Here is a 15,927-nt window from a genome sequence, read left to right on the forward strand (position 1 = left end):
TTATTCCATTGACTATGCACATACCTCTCCATTGATACCACAATGTCTTGCTTAATATAGCTATATGTTAGCCAACTGGAATTTAAATAAAAACTTGAAGGAAAAAAAATATAGCTATATAGTAAGCCCTCATATCAGGTAGAGTAATTTCTTCTACTTCTCTTTTACAGAATTGATTTATCTTTCTTTAAATATAATTTAATGTTAAGTTGGCTAACACACAGTGTATACAGTGTGCTCTGGGTTCTAGGGGTAAATTCGAGTGATTCATTGCTTACATGTAACACCCAGTGCTCACCCAGTAAGTGCCTTCTTCAATGCCCATAACCCATTTCCCCCCCTCTCTTTTCCCTCCCCACATCAACTTTCAATTTGTTCTCTGTATTTAAGAGTCTCTTATGGTTTGCCTCCCTCCCCCTTTGTTTGAAACTATTTTTCCCCTTCCTCTCCCCCATAGTCTTCTGTTGAGTTTCTCAAATTCCACATGAGTGAAAACATATATCTTTCTCTGACTGATTTATTTCACTTAGCATAATACCCTCCAGTTCTACCCACATTGCTGCAAATGGCAGGATTTCATTCTTTCTCATTGTGAAGTAGTATTCCATTGTATATATAAACCACATCTTCTTTATGCATTCATCAGGTGATGGACATTTAGGCTCTTTGCATCATTTGGCTATTGTTCAAAGTGCTGCTATGAACGTTGGGGTACATGTGCCACTATGAATCAGTACTCCTGTATCCTTTGGATAAGTTCCTAGTAGTCTATTAATTTTTTGAGGAACCTCCATACTGTTTTCCAGAGCAGCTACACCAGTTTGCATTCCTACCAACAATGCAAGAGGGTTCCCTTTTCTCCTCATCCTTGCCAGCATCTGTTGTTTCCTGAGTTGTTAATTTTAGCCACACTGACTAGTATGAGGTGATATTTCAGTGTGGTTTTGATTTGTATTTCCCTGATGATGAGTAATGTTGAGCATCTTTTCATGTGTCTGCTGCCCATCTTCTTTGTCTTCCTTGGTTAGGTGTCTATTCATGTCTTCTGCCCATTGCTTCACTGGATTATTTTGGATACTAACCATTTATCTGATATGTCATTTGCAGATATCTTCTATTCCATCAGTTGTCTTTTAGTTTTGTTGATTGTTTCCTTTGCAGTACAGAAGTTTTTAATCTTGATAAGGTCCCCAAAGTTCATTTTTGCTTTTATTTCCCTTGCCTTAGGAGAGGTCTTGAGCAAGAAATTACTGCGGCTGAGATCAAAGAGGTTGTTGCCTGTTTTCTCGTCCAGCATTTTGATGGTTCCCGTCTCATCCATTTTGAGTTTATTTTTGTGTATGGTGTAAGAAAGTGGTCCAGTTTCATTCTTCTACATGCTACTGTCCAATTCTCTCAGCACCATTTGCTAAAGAGACTTTTTCCCCCCACTTTACACTCTTTCCTGCTTTGTCAAAGATTAGTTGGTCATACGTTTGTGGGTTCTCTGTTGTGCGCGTATGGGCGCACAGAAGCAAGGACGTGAGGATCAGGGAATGAGGAAAAGAAGAGAGAGTCAAAGGATGGGGACGGGAGGAGCACATGAGCAGTGCCCATATTGCCGCTTTATTCCTCACAAGCAGGTAGTTTTATACAGACAGCCACAGGTGTAAACAATCCCGGAAGATTGCCAAAGCTTGAAGCACAATTAAAGTTTTAACTCAAGTAATCTAATCCTAGAGAAACTAGGGGCAGCTGCAACGGTTGTTAAGGGCAGGAGAACTTTTGCTCAATCGCACTCTCTCATCTGGCTCCTTGTTGCTGCTTCCCACAGTTTTCCATTCTATTCCATTGGTCTGTGTCTAATTTTGTACCAACACCATACTGTCTTGATGATGACAGCTTTGTGGTAGAGGCTAACGTCTGGGATTGTGATGCCTCCCACTTTGGTTTTCTTTTTCAACATTACTTAGGCTATTCAGGGTCTTTTGTGGTTCTACACAAATTTTAGGATCATTTGTTCTAGTTTTGAGAAGAATGATGGTGCAATTTTGATTGGGATTGCATTGAATGTGTAGATTGCTTTGGATAGTATTGACATTTTAACAATATTTGTTCTTCCTATCCATGAGCATGGATTTGTTTTTCCATTTCTTTGTGTCTTTTTCAATTTCCTTTGTAAGTTTTCAGCATACAGATCTTTTATATCTTTGGTTAGGTTTATTCCTAGGTATTTTATGGTTCTTGGTACAATTGTAAGTGGGATTGATTGTTTGATTTATCATTCTGTTGCTTCATTATTGATGTATAGAAGTGCAACCAATTTCTGTACATTGATTTTGTATCTGCGACTTTGTTGAATTCATGTATCAGCTCTAGCAGCTTTTTGGTGGAATGCTCCATGATTTTTATGTAAAGTATCATCTCGTTTGCAAAAAGTGAAAGTTTGACTTTTTCTCTCCCAATTTTGATACCTTTTATTTCATTTTGTTGTCTGATTGCTGATGCTAGGACTCACAACACTATGTTAAACAACAGTGGTGAGATTGGACATCCCTGTTGTGTTCTTGATCTCAGAGGGAAAGCTCTCAGTTTTTCCCCATTGAGGATGATATTAGCTGTGGGCTTTTCATATATGGCTTTTATGATGTTAATGTATGTTCCTTCTATTCCGACTTTCTTAAGGGTTTTTATTAAGAAAGAATGCTGTATATTGTCAAATGTTTTTTCTGCATCTCTTAACAGGATCATGTGGTTCTTATCCTTTCTTTTATTAATGTGATGTATCACATTGATTGATTTGCTGCAAATACTGAATCAGCCCTGCAACCCAAGAATGAATCCCACTTGATCATGGTGAATGATTCTTTTTATATGCCGTTGAACTCAATTTGCTAGTATCTTGTGGAGAATTTTTGGATTCATATTCATCAGGGATATTGGCCTGTAATTCTCCTCTTTTGTGGGGTATCTGTCTGGCTTGGGAATCAAGGTAATGCTGGCTTCATTGAATGAGTCTAGAAGCTTTCCTTCTGTTTCTATTTTTTTGGAACAACTTGAGAGGGATTGGTATTAACTTTGCTTTAAATATCTGGTAGAATTCCTCTGGAAAGTCTTCTGGCCCAGGACTCTCACATGTTGGGAGATTTTTGAGACCTGATTCAATTTCTTTGCTGGCTATGGGTCTGTTCAAATTTTCTATTTCTTCCCATTTGAATTTTGGTAGTGTGTGGGTGTCTAGAAATTTGTCCATTTCTCCCAAGTTGTCCAGTTAGTTGGCATATAATTTTTCATAGTATTCTCTGATAATTGTATATCTGTGGTGTTGGTTGTGATTTGTCCTTTTCATTTGTGATTTTATCTACTTGGGTCCTCTCTCTTTTCTCTTTGAGATGTCTGGCTAGGTGTTTATAATTTTTTTTTCCAAAGAACTAGCTTTTAGATTCATTGATCTATTCTACTGTTTGTTTTTCGGAACTATGTTTTTTATTTCTCCTCTAATTTTTTAAATTTCTCTTCTTGTGCTGGTCTTGGGTTTCTTTGTTGTTCTACTTTTATTTCCTTTAGGTGTGCTGTTAGATTTCATATTTGTATCTTGTTTCCTGAAATATGCCTGGACTGTAATGTATTTTCTTCTTAGTACTACCTTTGCTGCATCCCAAAGTGTTTGGACTGTCGTGTTTTCATTTTCATTTGCTTCCATATATTTTTAAATTTCTTCTTTAATTACCTGGATGACCCATTCATTCTTTAGTAAGAGGTTTCCAAACTTTTTCCTGGGGTTGATTTCAAGTTTCATAGCATTGTGATCTGAAAATGTGCATAGTATGATTTCAATACTTTTATATTTATTGAGGTTTGTTTTGTGACCCAGTATGTGATCTATCCTACAAAATATTCCATGCACACTCGAGAAGAATGTGTATGCTGCTGCTTTAAGATCAAAAGTTCTGAATGTATCTCTCATGTCCATCTGGCCCAGTGTATCATTCGGGGCCATTGTCTCTTTATTGATTTTCTGCCTAGATGATCTGTCCCATGCTGTAAGTGGAGTATTACAATCACCTGCAATTACCATATTCTTATCAATAAGATTACTTATGTTTGTGATTAATTGATTATTATATTTGGGTTCTTTCAAATTGGGTGCATAAATATTTATAATTGTTAGCTCTTCCTGATGGATAGACCCTGTAATTATGATATAATGCCCTTCTTCATCTCTTGTTACAGCCTTTAGTTTAAATATAGTTTGTCAGTGTCCTCAGGTCTAAAATGGGTCTCTTATAGACAGAATATAGATGAATATTGGATTTTTTATCCATTCTGATACCTTATGTCTTTTGACTGGAGCATTTAGCTCCTTTCTCTCCTTCTTCTAGAATTTTTATGATATAGATTTTATTATGTTTCATTGAATCAATTAATTCTCTGATTCTTCCCTTGTGGTCTTGCATTTTTTGTCTTTTTCTTGGCTTCATAATTTTCCATAATTTTATCTTTTATTTTATTAATCCCCTACCACCACCTCTTCCGTCCTTGCTGTCACTGCATCAAGTTTATTTTTCACCTCATTTACAGCATTTCTTAATTTGTCATGATTATTTTTTAGTTCCTTGATCTCTGCAGCAATAGATTCTCTGCTGTCTTCTATGCTTTTTTTCAAGCCCAGTGATTTATCTTATGACTATTCTAAATTCTTGATCAGCTATATTGTTTATATCTGTTTTCAGCAATTCTTTAGCTGTCATTTCTTCCTGGAATTTCTTCTGAGAAAAATTCTTCCATTTCATCACTTTGGCTAGTTTCCTGTCCCTTCTGTGTTTCAAAAGCTTATTATGTGTCCTGCACCTGTGAGCACTACTGTATTAAAAAGGGTCATACACTGTCCAGGGCCTGGCCCTTAAGGAACTAATCACCTATTAGTTCCAGGAATTATTTTTATGGATGATGCCTTTGTATTTTCTTTTTTTTTCTTTTTTTTTTTTTAATACTTTATTGTCAAATTGGTTTCCATATAACACAGGAGTTTGTTTCATGCTCTCTGTTGTGACTTTGGTTGATTTATCTCCCTACTCCTAGTGGTGGTTTGGACCCTCCACCAGGTGTGCTTTGCTTTGGTCACTGAAGTAACCCTGGGGGAAAATTTTTTTTACTTATTTATCTAATCTAATTCCTTTAAACTTTTCACATAAATCTAATCTGTCTATGTGTAGGGAAAACCTTGCTGTGGTTTTCATATGAATTACTTTATATCTATAAATCATTTAGGGAGAATTGGCATCTTTACTATTTTGAAAATGACAATCCATGAATAAGGTATATCACTCTATTTTTTGATCAACATTTTTTAATTTTCAGCATGCAGATCTTGGATATGTTTTTCAGATGTATATCTAATTATTTAATTTTCTTTAGGATGATTGTAAGTAGAAAATTTTCTAAAAATTGTATTCCTAGTGTTTTTGTTGGCATGCAGAAATGTAACTAAATTTTGTAGGTGTTGATGTTGCATACTGTGACCTTGCTGAAATCACCTATTAGTTCCAGGAATTATTTTTATGGATGATGCCTTTGGATTTTCTTTTTTTTCTTTTTTTTTTAATAGTTTATTGTCAAATTGGTTTCTATACAACACCCAGTGCTCTTCCCCACAAATGCCCTCCTCCATCACCACCACCTCTTTTCCCCCCTCCCCTTCCCCTTCAACCCTCAGTTTGTTTTCAGTATTCAACAGTCTCTCAGGTTTTGTGTCCCTCTCTCTCCCCAACTCTCTTTCCCCCTTCCCTTCCCCATGGTCCTCCATTAGGTTTCTCCTATTAGACCTCTGAGTGCAAACATATGGTATCTGTCCTTCTCTGCCTGACTTATTTCGCTTAGCATGACACCCTCGAAGTCCATCCACTTTGCTACAATGCAGTATTACATGACAATGAGAAAGAATGAAATATGGCCATTTGTAGCCTTTGGATTTTCTAAGCAGATAATCATGTTACCTGTAAATAGAGGCAGTTTTATTTCTCCTTTTATAATCTGTACATATTTTAATTTTTTCTTGACTTGTTGTTCTGGCTAGAACTTCCAATGCTCTGCTGAATAAAAGTGGTAAGAGCAGACATCTTTGTCCATTTCCCTAGAGAGAAAGCATCCAGTGTTTCATCATTAAGCATGATGTTACTGTAGGTTTCTTTCATATGCTCCTTGTCGAGTTGAGGAATTTCCTGTCTCTTTGTAGTCTGCTGAGAGTTTTTAGCAAGAGTGGCTTTTCGATTTTTTCAAATGCTTTTTGAAACCAGTGATATGATTATATGATTTTTCTGTTTGAGTCTATTAGATAAATGAGATTTGCATGCTAAGTGGAATAAATACCATTTGGTTGTATTGTATATATTTTTTGATGTTTATTTATTTATTTTGAGAGAGAGAGAGAGAGAGAGAGAGCAGAGGAGGGGTAGAGAGGAGAGAGAATCCCTAGCAGGCTCTGTGCTCTCAGCATAGAGCCCAACACAGGACTCAAACTCACAAACTGTGAGATCATAACCTGAGCCAAAATCAAGAGTCAGACTGTTTAACTGACTGAGCCATGCATGTAATATTTTATGAAAGATTTCTATAAGTTCATAAGAGATATTGGTCTACAACTTTTTTTTCTGGTACTCTGTTTGGTTTTGATATTACAGTAAAACTGATTTTATAAAATAATTTTGAAATGTTCCCTCCTCTTCTATTTTCAAAAAGACATTGTGCAAAATTGGTGCTAATTCTTCTTTAATTGTTTGGTAGAATTCTCCAGTGAAAACAGCAGGGCCTAGAGATACTTTGGAGGGCATTTTTAAATTATTATTTTGAATTCAAATTCTTTAGTGGCTATAGGACCCTAGACTACTGCACCTTGATTGAATTTTGAAAGTTTATGCTTTTTAAGGAAATAGTCTATTTCTCCTAAGATGTCAAATTTATGAGCATAAAGTTGTTTGAAGTATTCCATTATTATTCTTTTGATGACTTAAGAATCTGTAATGATACTCCTGTATTATTCCTGATCATCATAATTTGTGTATTCTTTTTTATCTTTGTCAATCTTGCTAGAGGATTATCCATTTTACTAATATTTATTTTGAAGAACCAGCTTTTTGTTGCATTGATTTTTCCCTGCTTTCTTGTTTTCAATTTTATTTATTTTTATTCACATAACATACAATATACCCTTATAAAATATGCCATTCACTATTTTTTAGTATATCCATAAAGCTGTGCAACGATTACCACTATCTAATCCCAGAACATTTTCATCACCTAAAAAAGAAACCCTCTCCCATTAGTAGCACCTTCCATCAGTTCCTTCTCTCGTGCTTAGCAACTACTAATTTACTTTTTTTCCTATGGATTTGCCTATAATGGGCATTTAATATAAGTAGAATTATACAATGTGTGCCCACTATATCTGGTTTATTTCACTCAGTATTATGTCTTTAAGGTTCATCCATATCGTAGCATAAATCAGTCCTTCATTCCCTTTTGTGGTGGAATAATAATATTCCATTGCATGGATATGCCACATTCTATTTATCCATTTGTTTGTTGATAGTAAATATGGATAGTTCTCATTTTTTGGTTATTGTAAGTGATGATGCGATGAATGAACACTCATGTACACCTTTTTGTGTGGAAAAATTAAGATATTCGTTTTCAATTCTTTTGAATATATACCTAGAAGTGGAATTGCTGGGTCATACGATAACTCTATATTTAAGTATTTAATGAACTGTCAAATTGTTCTCCAAAGTGTTTGCATCATTTTACATTTCCACATGCAATATATAAGAATTCCAACTTCTCCACATCCTTGCCAACGTTTGTTATTTTTTGTCTTATTTTTTTTTATTATAGTCCTTCTAGTAGGTATGAAAACGTATCTCACTGCGCTTTTGATTTTCATTTCATCAGTGACCAATGATGTTGACATCTTATTGTTCAATGTTATGTGCTTATTGGCCATTGTATACATTCTTTGAGGAAGCATTTCTCAAAATATTTGCCTATCTTAAAATTGAGTTGCCTCTTGTTAAATTGTAGTAGTTCTCTATATCTTCTGATCATATATATAATTTGCAATATTTTTCTCCTATTCAATGGGTTGTCTTTTCACTTTTTTCTTCAGTTTTATTAAAATAGAATTGACATACAGTTCTGTATAAGTTTAAGATACATTACATAATGATTTGACATACACATATGAAATAGTTACCACAGTAAGTTTGGCTAGCATCCATATCCTCAGATAATTATCAAAAAAAGAAAACAAATTTTCCTTGTAATAAGAACTTTTGAGACCCACTCTCTTAGCAACTTTCAAATATACCATATAGAAGTGTTAACTATAGTCATCATGCCATACATTACATTCTCAATATTCATTTATCTTATAACTGGAAACTTATACCTTTTGACCACCTTTATCTAATCCCCCACCTCATACCCACAAATCTGGTCTTTTTTCTATGTATTTGGTTTTTTGGTTCTTGGTTTTTCTTTGTTTTTTTAGATTCCACATATAAGTGGCATCATATAGTATTTGTCTTTCTCTTTCTGATTTATTTTACTCAGTATAATGCCCTCAAGTCCATTCATGTTGTTGCAAGTGGATGTTTCATGGTTGAATAGTATTACACACACACACACACACACACACACACACAGAATGACAATGATTTCTTAGCTATGACACTAAAAGCACCAACAACCAAAGAATAAACAAATAAATTGATCACACTTCTTTGTCCATTCACTTGATAATGTCTTTTGGAATACAGAAGTTTTAAATTTTGATTAAGGGCACTTTGTTTGCCTTTATACTTTTTCTACAGTTATATTTTCTTTTAAATTTACCTATGTAGTAAGCTTTCCTGGAACTCTTCATATCTTTAAGTGTATCCAAGCTATTGTCTAGTGTCCTCTCTTTTCTGCCTGAATGACTTCTTTTAGTATTTTTTGGAGGGAAGCTTTGCTAGTGATTAATTTTAACAGTTTTTGTTTATAAGAGTCTTAAATTCTCCTTTTAAAAAAGAATTTGCTGGATATAGAATTCCTGGCCAATAATCTTTTTCTTTCAGGACTTTGAATGTTTCATCCTACTGTCTTCCAGCTCTATGTTCTGATGAGAAATCTCAGTTAATCTTGTTGAAGACTCATGTATATGATAAGTTGCTTCTTTCTTGTTGCTTTCCAGATTCATTTTTTTGTCTTTGGCTATGAACAATTTGATTATGTTTCTAGGTATAGATCTTTTGAACTTTATCCTACTTGAAATATGTTGAGTTTCTTGGATGTATAGATTAATGTTTTTCATCAAATTTTGAAGTTTTGAGCCATGATTTCTTAAAACGTTATTGCTGTATCTTTCTCTCTTCTCTTTTAGCATTCCAAAACACTCTAGAAGTCTCTGCTCATTTTCCTTCATTCTTTTTTCTATCTATACTTTAAGCTAGTGAATCACATTTGACCTGTATTTAAATTCACTGATTCTTTCTTCTGCTTGCTCAAATTTGTTGAGCTCCTCTAGTGAATTTTCATTTTGGTTGTATTCTATTTGGTTCTTTTCATAGTTTCTGTCTCTTTATTAATATACTTTATTGGTCGGCATCACTGTCATGCTTTCCTTTAGTTGTTTATACATGGTTTCCTTAGTTTCTGTTTGAACATATTTAAAATAACTGACTTAAAATCATTATCATGATGATTCTGGGTAGTTGGTTTTCAGGGCTACCACATTCACATAGAATGCAAATAGGGTAAGGTAAAATTCCAGAAAAATCACTGATTATACTCTAATTCAGTTTTTTTTTTATTAAGTAAACACTGCTTCTTGACTGCTAAAAGTCTTTGGTTTATTTCCAAAGTTCTGAAAAGCATTGATTCTGAAAAGTGTGCCATTTCCTTTATTGCTTTAATGGAGTTTTGCTGATCCTTACTCTGCCATTTTGTTGGCACTTCTTAATTTCATTGATTTCTCTTATTTTTATTATTTCTCTTCTCAGCACTCCTTTAGATTCATCCCTCAAATATTGATATGTTGTATTTTATTTCATTCAGTTCTTTTTTCCTTTGAGACTTCCTCTTTGGCCTATGGATAATTTAAAATTCTGTTGTTTTATATCCAAGCATTTAGAGACTTTCCTATTGACTTTCTGTTATTGAATCGACCCTTGATTTTCTTATTTTCAAGGAACTTACTTTGTACGATTACAAGTCTTTTAAATATGTTGAGGTTTGTTTTATGACCCAGGATATGTATGATCTTTGTGAATGTTCTGTGGGCACTTGAAAATAATCTGTACTTTTCTGTTCTTGGGTAAAGTGTTCTAGAAACATCAGTTAGATCTTATTGATTGTTGGTGGTGTTCAGATCTTTATCTCTTCTGGTTTTCTGCCTAGTAGTTCTACCAACTGCTGAGAATGGGGTGTTGACATCCCCAAGTATATTTGTAGATTTGTGTTAATACTTGTTTACTATACTTTATAAATGTATGTATATATATTATATAGTCTACTGTTAGTGACATTTTATTTTTTATTAACTAACTTTTTAGTGTGGTAAGAATACTTAACATGAGATCTACCTCCTCACAGGCAAAGTGTATAATGCTATATTGCTATCTATTGGCATGTTGTATTTCAGATCTCTAGGACTTATTCATCTTGCATAACTGAAATTTTACAGTTTAAATTAGGAACTCCTACCCTCTCCCTCTCCTTAGCCCCTCGCAACCACTGTTCTATTCTTTGCTTCTATAGTTTGGTTATTTTAGATACCTCATATAAGTGGAATCATGAAATATTTGTCTTTCTGTGACTGGCTTATTTCACTTAGCTTAATATCCTCAAAGTTTACCTATGTTGCTGCTTATTGTAGGATTTCCTTCCTTTTGAAGGCTGAATAATATTCCATTGTATGTATATACCACATTTTCTTTATCTATTCATACATCAATGAACATATATATTATTTCAACATCTTGACTATTGTGAATAGTGCTGCAGTGAACAGGAGAGTGATAATATCTCTTCCAGATCATTATTTCAATTCTTTTGGATGAAGACCCAGAAGTGCAATGTTTGATCATAATTTAGTTCTATTTTGTTTTTGATGAACCTCCATACTGTTTTCCATAGAAGCTGCATCATTTTGTATTCCCACAAAGAGTGCACTCAGCTTCGAATTTCTCCGCATACCCACCAACACCTAGAACCATCCTAATAGGGGCAGGGTGACATTTCATGTGGTTTTGATTTCCATTTCCCTAATGATTAATGATGTTGAGAATCTTTTTATACACCTGCTGATCATTTGTATGTATCATTTTATCACTTTAAGGGAAGGACAGAAATCTTTCTTCTATTTATCCACTTTAAAAATATAATTCTTTTATATTTCCTCTTGTGGACTATATCAGATACTGTTATGATTTTCATTTCAACCATTAAATATTTAAGAAACTCATGAGGAATGGGATACTCTATTATATCTACACACACACCGCTCCTTTAGAAAACCATTTTGACACACACACACATGCACACACACATACACAGAGAGAGAGAGAGAGAGAGAGAGAGGGCACACAAGTTGGTGAGGGGCAGAAAGAGAGGGAGACACAAAACCGAAAGCAGGCTCCAGGCTTTGAGCTGTCAGTGCAGAGCCCAATGGGGGGCTCAAACCGACAGACCATGAGATCATGACCTGAGCTGTAGTCAGATATTCAACTGAATGAGACACCCAGATACCCCTTAAAAAATTACAATTCCCACCTTTCTGTAATTCCAAGCCTTTTTCTGTGATCATTTTCTTAGAAAATTTCCTTTGATCTTTCTTTAAGGCTGGATCTGCCAACAAAAATTTCTCTTAGTTTCCCTTTTTCTGAAAATGTCTTCATTTTCTCTTTAATCTTGAAGGATAGTTTTTCCAGATGTAGAATTCATGGTTGACATTTTTTTCCCAGCACTTAAAAATTTTTTTGTGCCACTTCCTTTTGACCTCTTTGGTTCTTCCTAAGAAATCTGCTGTCATTCAAAGTCTTTTCTCATATAGTTAAAATGTCATTTTGGTCTGGAAACTTCAAGATTATTTTTTTTTATCTGTCCTTAGGTTTGACTATGATGTATTTTGGTGTGAATTTCTTTGGGTTTATCCTGTTTGAGTTTCAGTCAGATTCTTGTATGTTGTTTTGTATTTTTTTGCCAAAATTGGAAAGTAGGCATTACTGTTTCAAATATTTTTCTTTTTTTATGTTTTTTAAATTTATTTTTGAGACACAGAGAGAGACAGCATGAGCAGGGAAGGGTCAGAGAGAGAGGGAGACACAGAATCCGAGCAGGCTCCAGGCTCTGAGCTGTCCGCATGGAGCCCAATGTAGGGCTCAAACCCACGAACTATGAGATCAAGACCTGAGCCAAAGCCAGAAGCTGGACGCTTAACCGACTGAGCCACCCAGGCAAACCTGTTTCAAATATTTTTCATCTCCATTTTCTTTCACCTCTCCTTCTAGAGCTCCAGTAATAAATACTCAATTTTTTTTTATCATAGTTCCACAGGGCCCTGCATCTGTCTTCTTTTTCCCACTGGCTTTTTTTTTTTTTTTTTTTTTTTTTTTTTTTTTTTTTTTTTTTTTTTTTTTTTTTTTTTTTTTTTTTGCTTCTTCAGACTGTAGTTGCTCTTGTTTTATTCTCGATATCACTAATTTATTCCTTTGCCACTTTTTTTTCTGGCATGAATTCAGTGAGGGTTTTTTCGGTTGGATTATTGTACTTGTAGCTTTATAATTTGGTTTGCCTTCAGTACTTTTAAAAATGTTTCCAACTTGTTTCCTCAGACTTTCTGTTTTTTCATGTGTTTTGGAAATGTTTGTAATTTCTTGTTGAATTGTTTGTGTTGCCTGCTGAATGGCTGCTTTAAATTCCTCATCCGATAATTCTAACATCTGAGTCATCTCAGTGTTAGTATCTATTGTGTCTCTCACTCAAATTGTGATTTTCTTGGTTGTTAGCATGATGAGTGCTTTTCAGTTGTATTCTGAACATTTTAATTGTTATATTGTGAGTCGGAATTCTATTTGATTTTTTTTATAGCAGATACTCACCCATTTTAGCATACAGACATAGTATACATGTGAAGGTGTTGGTAGCCATTCAGGTCCCTGCTGAGCCCCCACTAACACCATCCTGACAAAGGTTGTACAGTGACTGATGCAGACTAGGACTGCCAATGAGTGGGGTGAAAGCTCAGCAGTCTTGCTAGCACTAACTCATATTGTCTCATTGTCTCCAAGTCAGGTGTGAGCTCATCTCCCTGCTAGACTTAGGTGACACATCCATCCCGAGGGAGGGATGTGAAGGGCTGACTAGCCCTACCAGAAACTGCCTCCTTCAGTTTTATTGCTGCCATGTGGGAATAGAAGCCGTGCTATCCACTGGACCTTACACAGTACCAAAACAGAAAAATCAGAGCGTTGGATGTTTCTGCTGGATGGCAGGTAAAAATTAGCTCCCTGTTTGGCCCTGCCAACACCACTGGATGGAAAAATCAGAACTTGAGGCTGTCAGGGGAAATGGAAGATTAGCTCCCCATTGGCATGGCAGTTACCTTGGGTGGGGATATTTGTCCATTGATGTTAGGCTAGAGTAGGGGAATTTATTATCAAAAGGGTTCTGTTCTTTTATGTATTTCTTCCCTTCATTCAGGGGGAATAGAATTTTCTTGGACTGCTTTTGTTATTGTTGTTGTTGTTTTGTTTGGGTTTTGGGTTTTGTTGTTGTTGTTTTCTTGCACTGTGCTTACTGGTGGTTCCAGATTGCAGACTTCTCTGACACTCCATTCAAGAGGTGTGGAAGGCAGAAGGGAAACCCACGAAACTCACCACCATGTTGTTCCTCAAGTCTTTACATCCTTGAACATCTAAGTTCTTTTCACTTTTCAAAGTCTTTCTATGCTTGCTTGTTGTGTTATATCCAGGTTTTTTGTTTTTGTTTTTGTTTTTTTGTATTAATTTGAAAAAGGAAAATGTTGGGAAGAATACAGCTATTCCATTTCGGTTAGAACCAGAAATTGAAAATTACTTTTTGTAAAGATCTGTAATGATATGAAAAATGCTTAATGTTAAGTTAAAAAAGATAAATAGAATTTCCATGTATTACTTCATCCTGACCATGTAGTGCATCTCAAAATTTGATGGAAATACACCACACTGTCAACAATTAATTGTGATTGAGTTGTGATGTTAGATATAATTATAATTATCTTCACGTTAATATTTGGGTATTTCATTTTTTCCATAGGGTATATACACAACCTTTACAATACAAAGATATGTTTAGTTAAAGGTCCTTTATATATTAAGCTATAATCTCCTTTCCTCTTTCTTTTTTCTATTGATCCTAGTGTTACCCACCAGAAATATACAGAATAAATAGAACCTCTTTTCCCTGGAGAGTCCATAAAACATTTAAAAAAATCTGAATTCATTTAGGGTAGGTATACATGGACCTCTCCCTCATTTTCTTCCCAAATCTTGGCTTCCAGTTTCTTTTTACCAATATTCTATGACTTATAGCACCAGGAGCATTCTTTGAAAAAACAAAATGGCAACAAAGTAGGAATTGGGTCAGCGCTCTTGTTTATCTTCCCAGGCTAAGCTAGCTGTCTGTCCTCTGTGCACTAGAGCAATCTGCTCATGTCTATGAGGGCACTCACAACCTGGGCCGTCATTGTAGGCTATATCTACCCCAAACCAGAATGAATTCTTTGAACTACTGTCCCACGCTTCTCTGTACCAACAACACTTGACATAGCATTTGACATAAAGTAGGCATCTATAAATATTGAATTGGGTTGGCAAGTGGATGAATAAATGGACATAAGGAAGAATTAACAAATTTTGGATAGATGGATGAACTAATTAACATCTTCAGCCAATGCTGCACCGCCTGACTCCCCAAATTTGATCACTTTCATGCTCCATGCCTTAATATTTCCCACAAGTCTCTGTGTTTATACAACTATGGTCTCACTGAGGTTTACCTTACAAATCCTGAACACCCTTTGAGATGTCAAGTTTATAGGTCTTAGTTTTAATCTTTTGCCCCACTATTGAAATAAAAAGTGGGTAGTAAGATTTTAGAAATAGATTTTCTAATAAATTGACTGGAATATTTGAGTCATTCTCCTGAAACTGGTTAATTTGGTCAAATAGTTAATTTTTTCTACTCCCCAAGACTAACATCAACATATGCTGATGCATCAAATTGCTATGAAGTGAGTGAGAATAAAGAACGTTAACTTGGAAAGCTCAGAACCATTGGCTATGCAGTGAAAGACTGTAGCAACATTCAGTGGGGGTTTAGGAGCTCAGGTTTAGACCTTTGATATTATCTGCAAATAAATGTCTCTGTACAGTCAAAGAGATATTCCAAATGACATAACAACACCACATTGTATGTTCTTGTTTTAAAAGCATTAATTTATTAAATGGAAGCATATAAAATATACCACAATTTTTTGAGGCCCTGTTGCAGAATCCAATCCTTTCTTAGCATATCAGGAAATTCTTTCAGGAAAATGGAAATGCCTGAGGACCTTTCTTGATCTTTAAGAAGCTGTGGGAATTGGAACCAATACTCCTTGAGTTGCTTATCATGATGGCTTGGAATAATATGTCTACCATTATCATGGTTTGTCCTTCTGAAAGAGTGAACAAATAAAGGAGTCCCAGGTGAGAGTTCATACCAAAGGAGGTAAATTGCATTTGCTTTTTGGCCCTACATCTGTTTCAGGAGATGCCCTTTGGCCTTACAAGAGCCCCATTATATGGACTATATATATATGAGGATATATATATATATATATGTGTGTGTGTGTGTGTGTGTGTGTGTGTGTGTATATGTATATATACACAC

General features: G+C 35.0%; 1 long non-coding RNA gene across 1 annotated transcript in view; it reads right to left on the reverse strand.

Moving 5' to 3' along the window:
- Nucleotides 1-15,466: 15,466 nt before the first annotated feature.
- The window catches only part of LOC115289743, a 2,633-nt gene continuing 2,172 nt past the window's right edge, over nucleotides 15,467-15,927 (reverse strand). Inside the window, exon 2 of the long non-coding RNA XR_003907782.1 lies at nucleotides 15,467-15,712. This is a non-coding gene — a long non-coding RNA (uncharacterized LOC115289743). The remainder of the gene's footprint in view (nucleotides 15,713-15,927) is intronic.

The sequence above is a fragment of the Suricata suricatta genome, chromosome 4 (genome assembly GCF_006229205.1).
Source record: "Suricata suricatta isolate VVHF042 chromosome 4, meerkat_22Aug2017_6uvM2_HiC, whole genome shotgun sequence".
NCBI lineage: Eukaryota > Metazoa > Chordata > Mammalia > Carnivora > Herpestidae > Suricata > Suricata suricatta.